Source organism: Mobula birostris, chromosome 26, assembly GCF_030028105.1.
Source record: "Mobula birostris isolate sMobBir1 chromosome 26, sMobBir1.hap1, whole genome shotgun sequence".
NCBI lineage: Eukaryota > Metazoa > Chordata > Chondrichthyes > Myliobatiformes > Myliobatidae > Mobula > Mobula birostris.
Genome location: NC_092395.1, coordinates 9,939,116 through 9,954,387, shown reverse-complemented (window position 1 = coordinate 9,954,387; position 15,272 = coordinate 9,939,116). Strand labels below are relative to the sequence as shown.

At 42.9% G+C, this 15,272-nt stretch overlaps 1 long non-coding RNA gene across 1 annotated transcript in view; it reads left to right on the top strand.

Moving 5' to 3' along the window:
* Positions 1 to 14,249, top strand: part of LOC140188032 (uncharacterized) — a 211,320-nt gene extending 197,071 nt beyond the window's left edge. The window contains exon 5 of the long non-coding RNA XR_011883212.1: positions 14,087 to 14,249. This is a non-coding gene — a long non-coding RNA (uncharacterized lncRNA). The remainder of the gene's footprint in view (positions 1 to 14,086) is intronic.
* Positions 14,250 to 15,272: the final 1,023 nt, after the last annotated feature.

Below are 15,272 nucleotides of genomic sequence, written 5' to 3'. Positions count from 1 at the left end.
TGTAACGTCACAATGAAGGCCTTGAGTGGAAGCAGGCCTGTGTTACCATGGCGATTGCTGAAAGGAAAGGAGAACAGCGGCTGGGAGGAGAGCTTATAGGATTTCCTGTCAGTACTTGACTGAAATGCTTACTGACAGGATCTTATCACCGTAGTGTTTTTGATCTAAAAGTTATGGCTGGATATAAAAGACAGATAAAACAATATGGAGAGATGAGGATGTGCTTGGGTACATAATAGCTGAGTGAGGGTGGAGGCTGGTACTCTTACATTTAAAAACGTTCTAGGTGAACACAGAATTAACCACGTATTGAAGTGCCACTAAATGGGAATCATGACTAAAACGGAAGATGCTAAAGACAATCAGAATCAGGTTTACTATCACTGACATCTTCATCATGTACCACATCTTATAACATGGACAATCATGGTCTTCCTCTCTCTACCCATGACTATGATTGCTCTTGGCAATTTTTTTTACTGAAGTGGTTTGCCATTGCCCTCTTCTGGGTAGTGTCTTTACAAACACGAGAAAGTCTGGAAAAGCTGGAAATCCAGAGCAACCCACACAAAATGCTGGAGGAACTTAGCAGGTCAGGCAGCATCTGTGGAAGAGAGTAAACATTCAATGTTTTGAGCCGAGACCCTTCATCAGGACTCCTGTCTTTACAAGGCAGGTGACTCCAGTCAATATCAAAACTCTTTAGAACCTGTCTGCTTGGTGTCAGTGGTTGCATAACTAGGATGTGATATGCACCAACTGTTCATATGACCATCCATCACCTACTCTCATGGCACTGGCAGCCAGCCAGAAAAGGCTCCCTTTATTCCCATTCTTTACCTCCTGTCATTCAGCCACTGCTCTACTCATGCTAGAATCTTTCCGGCAATACCATGGGCTCGTAGCTTGTTAAGCAGCCTCATACCTCATCCTTAACAATCGACTCCAACATCTTCCCAATCACTGAGGTCAGACTAACTGGCCTATAGCTTTCTTTCTTCTGCCTCTCTCCCTTCTTGAAGAGTAGAGTGACATTTGCAATTTACCAGTCTTCCAGAACCATTCCAGAATTAGTGATTCTTGAAAGACCATGACTAATGCCTCCGCAATCCCTTCAGCCAGCTCTTTCAGAACGCTGGGGTGTAAACCGTCTGGTCCAGGTGACGATCTACTTTCTCAAGAACTTTCTCTCTAGTAATGGTAACCACACCCTTCATGACTCTTGACACCCATAACTTCCACTGTACTGCTTGTGTCTTCCATGGTGAAGACTGATGCAAAATATTTATTCAGTTTGTGACCTTGTCCCCCATTACTATCCCTCCAGCATAGTTTTCCAGTGGTCCAATATCCACTCTGGCCTCTCTTTTACACTTTATGTCTGGAGAAAATATGGAAGGAAATTGCCTTTTAAACACGTGAGAGCATAGGCCATCAACTTTTTTCTGTTGATGTTTCTGTAGCAGGCATTTTCTTTTTTACGAGGTCAGGTTGCTAGCTCGACTCTCAACCCAGCATGGATGGAAAGCATGCCAGGGGGCCGGCTGGGTTTGAACTTGGGAGCTTTCACTCTGAAGTCTGGCACTGATGCCACCAGCGGGCACATCAGAAGATATAATGTTAATATAATTTTGAAATCTATGTTAATATAATTGTGAAATACCCTGTAATTAATTATGTGTAAATGAATATAATCCATAAACTTTCTAAATAATAAACATACCAAACCATTACTTTGAAACTTTATAAAGTTTCAAAACATGTACATTGTCAGTGTTTCAAGTTACAACATTGTTACAAATTGTAACAATAAACACAGAATGGAAGTTGGTTAGCTCATTGTTAATAAACAGCTGGCCTGCTGAATGCCAACACCATCTAGTCAGAACATTTTATTTTTGCCATTGTGCCTGTAAGTTGTTTTGACTGCCTAACATCAGTTACTTTCATTATGAGTTGTGGATTGTGTTTGTTTGATGTGAAAAATTCTATATTCTGACTTTTCTAATAAATCTTCCTAAAATCATTATCTAATAAGAATTATTAATTAATAAATTGTTAGAACAAGGTAAAAATTATATTAAAAAAACATTTAAAGTGCCACACAGTTTTCAGGCCATGTAAAAATTTCCTGCTCAGAGCAATGATTGGACACGCAGTTAAAAAAAATTAGAGGAAATGTTGCCAGTGCTGGACATTCCTAGTTTTGACCTTGAACAAAAGCAACAGTCCAACATTTTGTGTGTGTTTTGCTCAAGAATTCCAGAACCTGAAGAATCTCTTGTGTCAAGGTGGGAAAGAGGAATGGACTAGTTTTGCTGTTGTTGTTTTGTTGCTTATTGAGTTCTACATTGTTCTGCCGAGTGTTGTAGGCATTCCATGTGATGAGATTTACGGGCTGCCCCCAACCACATTCTTATGTGTGTGGCTTGTTAACGTGAAAGACACATAGCACTGTATGTTTTGATATACACATGATAAATAAATTTGAATTTTGAACCTTGAATGGTTGAATGTGGCTGGGGTTTGGACAGGAACTCCCACAATAATATTTAAACCTCCAATGCCATCAAACTTTCCTTCGGGAAGGGAGAAGTCAGGGCTGATTTACTCTCTATATCAATTCACGTTAGGGTTTCAGTAAGTACAAAGTTGATCCAAAGTTCCAAGTAAATTTATTATCGAAGTATGTATATTCTATCCTGAGATTCATTTTTCTTGCAGGAATTCACAGTAGAACAAAGAAATACAACAGAATTAATGAAAAAACTACACAGAAAAACAAAGAGTGACAAGTAACCAATGTACAAAAGAAGACAACCTATGCAAATACAAAAGAAGAGATAGATAGATAGATAGATAGATAGATGGATAGATAAATAGATAGATAGATAGATGGAACTGAGAACATGAGTTGTAGAGTCCTTGAAAGTGAGTCCATAGGTTGTGGAATCAGTTCAGTGTTGTGGTGAGCGAGGTTCATAGTACCAGTTTCAGTTTCTCTCAATTGCATTCTGATGTTTAACATCTAGTATCTGGGAAAAGAGGAAGTGCTGTGACGCACTTGTGGTTTAATGTACGAGGCCTGGCCATCTTGTGTTGATAGCGCAGTGAAGCGGATGGAGTAATTGACAGCTGAACATCCCCTTACCATCCCAGCCCCCATCATACCATCAGGCATAGGATGACAAAGGGAAGTTCACTAGTCACATGAACAGGTCCAACTGATCACGTAGTAAGTCACTATTCTTCACAATCTGAAGAAGGAAGACGAATTTCACCTGGTAAGGTTACATTTGCTGAAGATATAAAATCGGAGACACATAGACTTTTACAGAAGAGAGTTGGGTCCTTCAGTTTAACTGGTCCATGCCGATAAGATGCCACTGGCGTGCATTTGGCCTATATCTCTATACAGAAAAACTAGGCTTCCAGTTCAAGGTCTTGAGACTTTCTGCTGGTCGACGTCAACCATGGATGCTGCTTTTCAGCTGTCTGTGTGATATATAAGACAGGGCAGTAGAAGATGGAGAGCCAACTGTTACCCATGTAGCAAGTTCCCACTCTCCATGTATCTGATGAACCCAAAGGCAGAGGCCGATACAGTTCGGCAGCAGCAGCATCGCAGGAATTGCCAGTCAATGTTGAACTCAACGTGGGATTGCCTTAGAGACTCCAGCTTCAGACTTTTCCCTTGGAGTTTACTCCCGAAGCCTTCCTCATAAATAGGTGTGGTCACATACCAGCGGAGGTTTGAAATCAGAGTTTCCCTTCTCCCAGAAGAGCCGCCAGTCATGGCTGATGAACCCCTCTGTCTGAAGTGACTGGTTTAAGGCGCCAGTAACCCAACTTTGCCCCTCCTCCTGTCAGTAGGAATGGTTCTGCTGGGCTTAGGAGCTAAGACACACATGAAGGCCAGGAGCTGGACCTGGCTGTCAGAGGCTATTTGAAGCACACACCATTGGGAGCATTTAATAGGTAGCGGGAACATGTGCCCACCACCACCCCCAGCTATATCAATCTTAAGGAAGCAGTGTGTAGGCACCAATCAAACTCTAATCTTAGAGATGCTGAGGAAAGTTGTGAAAGGTCCTATGCAAATGCGAATCTCTTCCTTTTCCTTCTTTCCTTGTGTTTCTTCCTCTTGCCTTGGCAAGTTTATGATCCCACATTATTCATGCATACCGTCATTTAGGAATTTAGTCAGAATGTTTTAAATAATAAAACCAGAATACGTGGAAATACTCAGCAGGTCAAGCAGCATCTAAGGAGAAAGGAAAAGAGCAATCATTGACCAAGGAGTATGTAGGGGGAGTCGAAGTACATTATGTAGGTGAAAGATGATTATAACGTCTTACTTTGGCCGTCATGATCACAAGATAAATAATGTTTTGAAGCAAACACACCAAAGTACACCAATGGAAATCAGAATAGCCAATGAGACCTTCTAAAAATGTCTTTGAACTGTGCTCTTGTTTAACACGGGTAGTATCAACAGGAGATGCTGCCTCAAGAAGGCAACATCTATCACCAAAGATGCTGCCCACCCAAGCCACGCCATCGTTTTGTAGGTACCATCAGGCAGGAGGTACAGGAGCCTGAAGTCCCACGGTACTAGGGTCAGGAAGCAGCTACTTCCTTCAACTCTTTGGTTCTTTGACAAACCCTAGTCAATACAGTTAGCAACACTCTGTCCACTTAGATCACCTCGCAATAAAATGGACATTTTTTTTCGTTTAATTCTGTTCTTTCTTGTAAAAGTTGTGTCTAATATCTGTTTGCTTGTGAATGCTGTTCTATGATGCTCTTGCCGGTAATACTGCTGCAAACATTTCATTGCACACATGTACTTGTGCACATGGCCATAGACTCGGAGAGTCATAGAGTCACAGAAAAGTACAGCACAGAGAAACGGGCCCTTTGGCCCATCTAGTTCATGCTGAAACCATTTAAACTGCCTACTCCCATTGACCTGCACTGGAACTATTGTCCTCCACACCCCTACCATCCATGTACCCATCCAAACTTCTCTTAAACTTTGAAATCGAGCTTGCATCTACCATGTGCTGGCAACTTGTTCCACACTCTCATGACCCTCTGAGTGAAGATGTTTCCCCTCATGTTCCCCTTGAACTACTCACCTTTCACCCTTAACCCACGATCTCTGGTTGTAGTCCCCCCCAGCCTCAGTGCATTTACCCTATCATGCAACATCCTTCTTGGACTTGGCAGAGTTCATGTCCTCAGTGGCTGCAGGACTGCAACCAAGGCTCACAGTCTCAAAACAAGGGGTCGAAACCCGGAGACTGGAGAATCTTCGGAATGCATCGGGAAACAAAGGCTCGATTGCTGACAATATTCAAAAATGAGATTAGTAGGTTGGCAGATGTGTGGTTGGTACAGTCCTGCTGGGGTATGAGGAACATTTAAAGGAATACTGAACTAAACCCACACCACAAGGTTCAGGAACAGGTATTACCCCTCAATCATCAGTCTCTTGAATCAGTGGGGATAACTTCACTCAACTTCACTCACCCCAACACTGAACTGTTCCCACAACCTATGGACTCACCGTCAAGGAGTCTTCAGCTCATGTTTTTAATATTTATCACATCAGGTCAAGTCAAGTTTATTGTTAATTAACTATATACATGTATACCGTCAAATGAGACAATGTTCCTCTGAACCAGGGTGTAAAGCACAGTTGTACACATGATACACAATAACTTATTGTGGAATCTGCAGGTGGATTATACGTAAATAAACAAACTAAAGCGCATAAATTAAATATTGTCAGGTACAGAACAGATTAACTGGTGACACTTTGAATAGGATGTGGCAGAGACTTCAGAAGACTAATGCCCAGAGGGTAGAACCTGTTTCCTATGGATTGTTAACAACAGGAATTCTGCAGATGCTGGAAATTCAAGCAACACACATCAAAGTTGCTGGTGAATAAAGTTCCTATTGACTGTTCTTGTTTTTATGCATCGGAGTCTCCTGCCTGATGGTAGAAAGTCAGAGGATGCTGGATGGATGGGTGGGATCCTTGATAATACTAAGGGTCCTGTGTACACAACGCTCCTGATAAATGTCCCCAACGGATGATAGGGAGACCCCTATGATCCTCTCAGCCATTCTCACAGTCCTTAGTAGGGACTTCCAGTCTGATGTTTGGCTGCTCCCTTACCAGATGGAGAAACAACTTGTCAGGACACTCTCAGTGGTGCTCCTGTAAAATGCAGTTAAGATGGTGGTGGGGTTGGTGGGGAGGGGCCTCACTTGCCTCAGTCTCCTGAGGAAATGGAGATGCTGCTGTGCCTTCTTGCTCCAGGAGGTGATATTAAAGACCAGGTGAGGCCATCTGTGATGCAAACTCTCAGATTTCTTATTTATTCTTTTTTTTGTATTTGCAGTTTGTTGTCTTTTGCGCAGCGGCTGTTTGTCTATCTTTATTGTCCACGTTTTTTTCATTGCTTCTGCAGCGTTTCTTTGTGTTTACCATGAATGCCCACAAGAAAATGAATTTCTGGATGACATAATATGTACTTTAATAATAAATGTACCTTGAACTTTGAACTCTAAGGTCAGCTATGACCTCATTGAATAGTGAAGTAATCACGATGGATGAAATAACCCACTCCAGCCTATAATTCGAATGTCTTCATAAGATGTTAACTTGAGGGTCTGTCTACACTGTAGAGGCTCTTAAATGTCATTTATTTATTGATTTATTGATTGATTAATTGAGATACAGTGAGGAACAGGATATCTAGCCCTTCGAGACACGCTGGCCGCCCAGCAGTCTCTTGATTTAACCCTAGTCTAATCACAGGACAACTTACAATGTATCTGCCTCGACCACCACCCTCGTCAACGCGTTCCACAAACCCACTCTCTGAATGAAAAAATTACCGCTGACATCCACCCTATACTTTCCTCCAATCACTGTAAAATTATGTCCCTTTAGATTAGACAGCTCCGGCTGGGAATACGTGATTGAATTTATGTGAGATCCCGTAATACCCTGACCACAGTTCCCAATGAGTGTCATTCCTCGCTGGAAGCATGTGAATACTCAGTCAGTCTTTACACATCCACTCCCAGCAAGGTTCTTTGTATGTTGCGGTGAGCAACTGTCGACATTGTTGATTTGTGGTCTTTAATTCAGGAATGTTGAGGTTAATTCCAGTTTCCTAGTTTGAGATCAGTTAACATTAGCACAGACTGGGTTAGAACACAGAGCTCTCTGGACTGTATCAGTCTCAGATAGTTTGTCCTTTTAATTCCTGTGTTATTTTAAAACAGATTTTAAAAAACTTTAATCTGCTGAAGGCTTCTATAGCTTCCCAAACAATGCCTGGAATTCCACTGTGCATGAGGAAACATTTTTTATTTATTTTTACTTTCGAGCTACAGAACAGTAACAGGACTTTCTGTGCCAGCGAACCTGTGCCACTCAATTCCACCCATATGACCAACTAATCTACTATCCGGTACATGGAACAGCACAATAGACAATAGGTGCAGGAGTAGGCCATTCGGCGCTTCGAGCCAGCACCGCCATTCACTGTGATCATGGCTGATCATCCACAATCAGTACCCTTTTCCTGCCTTCTCCCTATATCCCTTCACTCCGCTATCATTAAGAGCTCTATCTAACTGTTTCTTGAAAGCATCCAGAGAATTGGCCTCCACTGCCTTCTGAGGCAGAGCATTCCACAGTTCAACAACTTTCTGGGTGAAAAAGTTTTTCCTCAACTCCGTTCTAAATGGCCTACCCTTTATTCTCAAATTGTGGCCTCTGGTTCTGGACTCCCCCAACATTGGAAACATGTTTTCTGCCTCTAGCGTGTCCAATTCCTTAATAATCTTACATGTTTCAATCAGATCCCCTCTCATCCTTCTAAATTCCAGTGTATACAAGCCCAGTCGCTCCAATCTTTCAACATATGACAGTCCCGCCATCCCAGGAATTAACTTCATGAACCTACGCTGCACTCCCTCAATAGCAAGAATGTCCTTCCTCAAATTTGGAGACCAAAACTGTACACATTACTCCAGGTGTGGTCTCACCAGGGCCTTGTACAGCTGCAGAAGGACCTCTTTGCTCCTATACTCAACTCCCCTTGTTATGAAGGCCAACATACCATTAGCTTTCTTCACTGCCTGCTGTACCTGCATGCTTACTTTCAGTGACTGATGAACAAGGACACCTAGATCTCATTGTACTTCCCCTTTTCCTAACTTGACACCATTCAGATAGTAATCTGCCTTCCTGTGCTTGCCACCAAAGTGGATAACCTCACATTTATCCACATTAAACTGCATCTGCCATGCATCTGCCCACTCAGCCAGCCTGTCCAAGTCATCCTGCATTATCTCAACATCCTCCTCACATTTCACACTGCCACCCAACTTTGTGTCATCTGCAAATTTGCTAATGTTACTTTTAATCCCTTCATTTAAATCATTAATGTATATTGTAAATAGCTGCGGTCCCAGCACCGAGCCTTGCGGTACCCCACTAGTCACCGCCTGCCATTCTGAAAGGGACTCGTTAATCCCTACTCTTTGTTTCCTGTCTGCCAATCAATTTTCTATCCATGTCAGTACCCTACCCCCAATACCATGTGCTCTAATTTTGCCCACTAATCTCCTATGTGGGACCTTATCAAAGGCTTTCTGAAAGTCCAGGTACACTACATCCACTGGCTCTCCCTTGTCCATTTTCATAGTTACATCCTCAAAAAATTCCAGAAGATTAGTCATCAGCATCTTCCCCACCACTGATGTCAGGCTAGCTGGTCTATAATTCCCTGTTTTCTCTCTCCCTCCTTTCTTAAAAAATGGAATAACATTAGCTACCCTCCAGTCCTCAAGAATTGATCCTGAATCAGTAGCGTAGCACAATGCTTTACAGTACAGACAAACACAAAATGCTGGACGAACTCAGCAGGCCTGGCAACACCTATGGAAAAGAGTAAACAGGTGACATTTCACCTGAGTCCCTTCATCAGGACCGAAACATCGACTGTTTACTCTGTTGCATAGAAGTTGCCTGACCTGCTGAGTTCCTCCAGCATTTTGCGTGTTGCTTGGATTTCCATAGTCTGCAGATTTTCTTGTGTGTTAATTCCTGCCGCTGTGTGTACGTTCTCCCTGTGACTACGTGCATTTCCCTTGGTGCTCCAGTTTCCTCCCACAGTGCCAAGATGTATCAGTTAGTAGGTTAATTGGTCATTGTGAATTGTCCCGTGATTAAGCTGGTGTTAAAATGGGGGGGGGGGGGGTTGCTTGCTGGGCAGTGTGGCTCGAAGGACTGGAAGGCCTATTCCACACTGAATCTCAATAAATAAATCAATCGATCTTTAGAATGTGGGAGAAAACGAGAGCACCCAGAGGAAACCCACGCAGCCACAAGAAACTCCTTGCAGACAATGGCGGGAATTGAACTCAGGTTGTTGGCATGATGCTAACCACTATGCTACTTTGCCATCCCTTATGCTATTCGAATTGCTGTATCAATAAGAAAGGAAGCAGATTTCACGGGTATACCAGGAAATCTGCAGATGCTGGAATTTCAAGCAACACACAGGTCTCGGCCTGAAACGTCGAATGTACCTCTTCTTAGAGATGCTGCCTGAACTGCTGCATTCACCAGCAACTTTGATGTGTGTTGCTTGAGATTTCATGGGTAGTCACTATGGCGATGTGGGAACATGCAGCCAATCAGAATACAACAAGGAGGTTGAGAACGACCACTTTATCTAATTAGTGAACATAAAAAAAGTTGCTGGAAATCTGAAATCAGAACAGAATTTGTTTCCAGTCTGTCCGGGTAACTCTGCTTGCTGTCCGACTGAGCCCTCCTTAACACTGAGCACATCGACAAGGAACACTGCCACAGGAAAGCAGCATCCATCATCAAGGACCCCCACCATCAAAGCCATACTCTCTTGTTGCTTCTAATTTAAGGAAGGAGGTACAGGAGCCTTGGGTTCCACACCACCAGGTTCAAGATCAGTTATTACCCCTCAACCATCAGGCTCCTGAGCCAATGTAGAGAACTTCACTCACCTCAACTCTGATCTGATTACACCTTCAAGGAGTGATGCCTCAAAGAAGTGGCTTCCATCACCCAGGTCATGCCCTGTTCTCACTGTTACCGTCAGGAAGGAGGTACAGGAGCCTGAAGGCACACACTCGCCGATTCAGGAACAGCTTCTTCCCCTCTACCATCAGGTTTCTGAATGGACACTGAACCCATGAACACTATCTCACAACGTTTTGCACTTCTTATTTAACTTAACTCTTTAATATATACATATACTTACTGTAACTCATGTGTTTTTTCTCTGTTATTATGTATTGCATTGCGTTACTGCCGCAAAGACAAAAAAATTCACAAGTGACATCAAACCTGATTTTGAACCTACGGACTCACTTTCTAGGACTCTACAACTCAAGTTCTCAGTATTTTTGCACGATTTGTCTTCTTTTGCACATTGGTTGTTTGTCCGTCTTTGTTTATGATCCATATCCCACCAATCCCTGCATTTTCTTACAATAAGTTCTTATTTTCAAGTCTGATTGCCCCGCCATAGGAAGGATGCCTGGTTTAGAGGGCATGTTCTGTCATGAGAGGCTGAATAAACTCGAGCTGTTTTCTCTGGAGCAGCCGAGGTTGAGGGGAGATCTGACAGAGCCTTGTAAGTTTATGAGAGTCATAGATAGAGTGGACATCTGGTATCTGTTTTCCAGGGATGATATATCTAATACCAGAGGACATGCATTGAAGGTGAGAGGGGGTAGATTCAAGGGGGGATGTGAGAGTTATGTTTTTATTCAGAGTGGTGGATGCCTGGTATGGTGGTAGAGGCCAGGCTGTCAAGGGACATTTGGATCCCCATCCATGTACGGAAGATGGAGGGATATGGATATTGGGCAGATAGAAGGGATTAGAGTTTGGGTGTTTTTGATTTGCTTTTTAGCTGGTTTAGCACAACAGTATGGGCCGAATGGCCTGTGCTGTATTGATCTATGCTCTATGATTGTTTTATTTGTCCTGGTTACAAGCCTGGGTCCATTATTTCCAGAGTGTAATGTGATAGAACCTATCCTGTCACCAGTGATTGTGCAAGGAGAACTCTAGCTCGATGTGTAGAAAAACCTGCCTGCATGCCCCTTCACGGTATCTCAGTAACGTTAACTTAGTTTGTTGTCATATTCACAAGTGCATATATGCCCAAGCAGCAGCGTCACAGGCACATAGAATTAGAGACACAGAGTCATAGAACATCACAGCACAGAATCAGATCCTTCAGCCCATCTAGTCCGTGCCGTAGTATTAATCTGCCTAGTCCCACTTTCCTGCACCCAGACTATAGCCTTCCATAGCCCTCACAACCATGTACCTATCCAAAGTTCTCTTAAATGTTGAAAAATGAACCTGCATCCACCATTTTGCTGGCAGCTCACTCTCACCACCCTCTGAGTGAAGAAGTACCCCCTCATGTCCCCCTTTAACATTTCAGCTTTCACCCTTAACCCATGACCTCCAGTTAATTAGAGACACATTCACATGACCAGGATAAGTTACATGAGGAAGAACACAACTGGAACAAGGGCAAAGTAGTCAAAGTGGTCATAATGTTGCCATAGTGACAATAATTAACTAATTAATTACCGGCTTGTCTCCATTCATGGGTAACTCCTCCCGATCATCCACTAGCCTATTAAAATTCAAAACTATGGATTCAAAATCTATTTCTTAAAGCATCACCTTACTTCAGTGCTCATCCCTAAGACATTGGATTCTATAAAGAGGAAAAGTCACATTTACCTATCTGTGTATTTACATTTAAGAGACTCTTAGATAGGCTCAAGGATGACAGAAAAATGGAGGGCTATGTAGGAGGAAAGGGTTGGGTTACAGGGTCGGCACAACATCACGGGGCTGAAGGGCCTGTATTGTGCTGTACTGTTCTATGTTCTACGTATGTAAGAACATAGAACATAGCACGAGAGGGCACAGTTCTAAGGTGCTGGGGAGTAGGTACAGAGGAGATGTCAGGGGTAAGTTTCTTACGCAGGGAGTGGTGAGTGCGTGGAACGGGCTGCCGGCAACGGTGGTGGAGGCAGATACGATAGGGTCTTTTTAGAGAATCCTGGATAGGTACATGGAGCTTAGAAAAATAGGGGGCTATGGGTAAGCCTAGGTGATTTCCAAGGTGAGGACGTGTTCAGCACAGCTTTGTGGGCCGAAGGGCCTGTATTGTGCTGTAGGTTTTCTATGTTTCTAATTGGATGAACACTCAATACCATCACCTATCACCTATCTGCTTATCACCCCGTCCTCATTTTCATCCAGCAATCATTGGAGAGCTCTTTTTCCACCAACAAAACGCTGGAGGAAATCAGCAGGTCAGGAAGTGCTGCAGCGTTCTATGTTCTGTAACTTTTCGCTTGGTGAATTCCAATGTGAAGATGTTACTGTTGTCTAACCTGAACCCTAACTGAACTAAGGGAAAGAAATCAAAGTGGCAGTTCTCGCTCTCTGAGAACACAAATACCAGATACAAGAGGAGCATTTGACTCTGGAAGCAACATTTCTCCAAAAAAACGTTTCTGATATATGCTGCTGAAACACAAGTGCTTTAAATCCATCCCCAGGGAGCTGCTGTGATACTATCACTACTGATTGCAGTGGGGGACACTGACGTCTGTGCCATTTCAAAGGGAGAGTACAATGCATTGGCACTATTAGATTGCATGTTAGTTAGCAGTGACAGGATGATTTCCGAGGCAATTTTCTAAGTCTTTTCTGCATTTGTAAGGAGCATTAGACAGGGTGCGAGGAGACGCCCTCTTCTACAGACCAGTGCCTCTGACAGTGCATCAATCAGACAGGAAGGCTTACTTTAGATTGTCTGCACTGTGAAGATTAAACCCATGGGGTCAGTTAACTCATCGCCAAGGATAGTAGCATTGGACAACCATGATACAACAGGCTTCAAAAAGAGACTTTGCATTCACATTTTTTCACGATTTTAAAATTTCTAATGATGTTCTTCATTGTATTATTTTGAATGATCTAATTCTTATTTGTGTTCTTTTTGTGAATGTTGTGTCTAATGTTAGGTGCCTGTGATGCTGCTTCGAGTAAATTTTTCATTGCATATATGGACTCGTGCATTTGACAATAAACTCCATTTTGGTTTTGTCATCACATAGACCTCTACAATTACTGACTTATTTCCTTGACAGATCCCCATTACAGTACTGTCCACAAAACTTAGGCACCCGATCATAAACATGAGAAATTCTGCAGATGCTGGAAATCCAAGCAACGCACACAAAATGCAGGAGGAACAAAACAAGTCAGCCAGCATCCATTGAATTTGGTCAACAGTCGACATTTTGGGCTGAGAATCCTTCCTCAGGAGTGGAAGACATCAGAATGAAAAGGTTGGGTGGGGGGAGGGGAAGGAAGCTAGCTAGATGGTGACAGGTGAAGCCAGGTGGGTAGGAAAGGTAAAGGGCTGGAGTGGAAAAAGTCGCATAGGAGAGGAGAGTGAATCATAGGAGAAAGAAGGAACAGAGGCACCAGGGGAGACGATAGACAGGTGAGAAGGGGTAAGAGGCGAGAGTGGGGCACCCTAGATTTTTTAACTGGTTTCAGATGGTATGGCCTCCACAGAGCCCTGACGTCAACATCACCAAGGCTGTCTGGGATTACATGGAGAGACAGAAGCAAGCACGACCGCCAAAGTCTGAAGAACAGCCATGACAAGTTCTCCAAGGTGCTGATTTTGATGCAGTTTTAAGCACAAAGGGTCATCACTCCAAATATTGATTTGATTTAGATTTTTACTGTCCACTGCTCTTTATAGTAAATATTTGATATTTAGAAACTTTTCATTTCATTATTTTTGAAAGCACCCTCACTTTACAGAATTCTTTTAGATGTGCCTCAGACTTTTGCACAGTACTGGATATTTTAGCAATTGCCGCTGCCAGTTTGTGCATGGCTCGATTACTCAAATAGTTGTGTAATAAAATGTCAGCTGTTCTGCTTTTGTAGAATTTCACGGACAAATATTAGTCAGAACAATGGGAGGACTGCCTTTTCATCCTCGGATATATCTCCTGGGATTTTTTTACATCAAGCTGAATAGGCAGACTGGGCATCTTGTCTTACATCTTGTTCAAAAGACAGAAGAAGTCAACATAACTGAATATCAGAAGTGGAACTCAATGCAGATGTGAGTAGCTTTGTGTGTAAATGTCTATCTCAGTGCCTCAGGCAGTACTAAAATATCAGGCTGCATTTTGTCCTAAATCCATTAATTCAAAAGTTTACATTCAGAGACAAGAGCCTATCTTGGAGCAAAGCTTGAACTTATTAGAGTCATTTGTAAGAAAATATGTGCAGGATAACATAATAATAGGGATTTTAGGGTATTGACTTCCATTTCTTGTGTCCAGTGTAATATTACAGATTTCAGAACTAGATGTTGTCAGACAGAGTTTAATAACTAAAAAGGCTTCTCACAACTGCTTCATCTTCAGAGGCCAAACAGAGTCTTTGAGCACTATAGCACAGTAACAGGCCCTTCGGCCCATCTAGTCCATGCTGAACTGTTGTACTAGCTTGTTTGATGTACAGCTCCAACGGTGTGTATAACTTTACTGTTGACCCCACTTGGCTGAATCAGAGGCGGTGACAAATCAGCAAATAGGAAGGAGATTGAAAATCTGGCTGAGTGGTGCCACAACAACAACATCTCACTCAATGTCAGTAAAACCAAAGAGCTGGTTATGGACTACAGGTGGAATGAGCCGGAGGTCCGTGAGCCAGTCCTCATCAGGGGATCAGAGGTGGAGAGGCTCAATAGCTTTACATTTCTCGGCACCTTCATATCAGTGGATCTGTCTTGGGGACAGCACCTAAGTCGGCCTCCATTTTCTTAAAAGTTTGTGAAGATTCGGCATGTCATCTGAAACTTTCATAAAATTCTATAGATGCGCAGTGAAAAGTATCTTAACTGGTTGCAAAATGGCCTGATATGGAAACACCAATGCCCAGGAATAAAAAGGCTACAGAAAGTTGTGGACACAGCCCCTTCCATCACAGGCAAAGTCCTCCCCACTACTGAGCACATCTACACACAGCACAGTCACAAGAAAGCAGCATTCATCATCAGAGACCCCCCCTCACAATCCAGGCCACACTCTCTTTCCTCTACTACCATCAGGAATCAGGTACA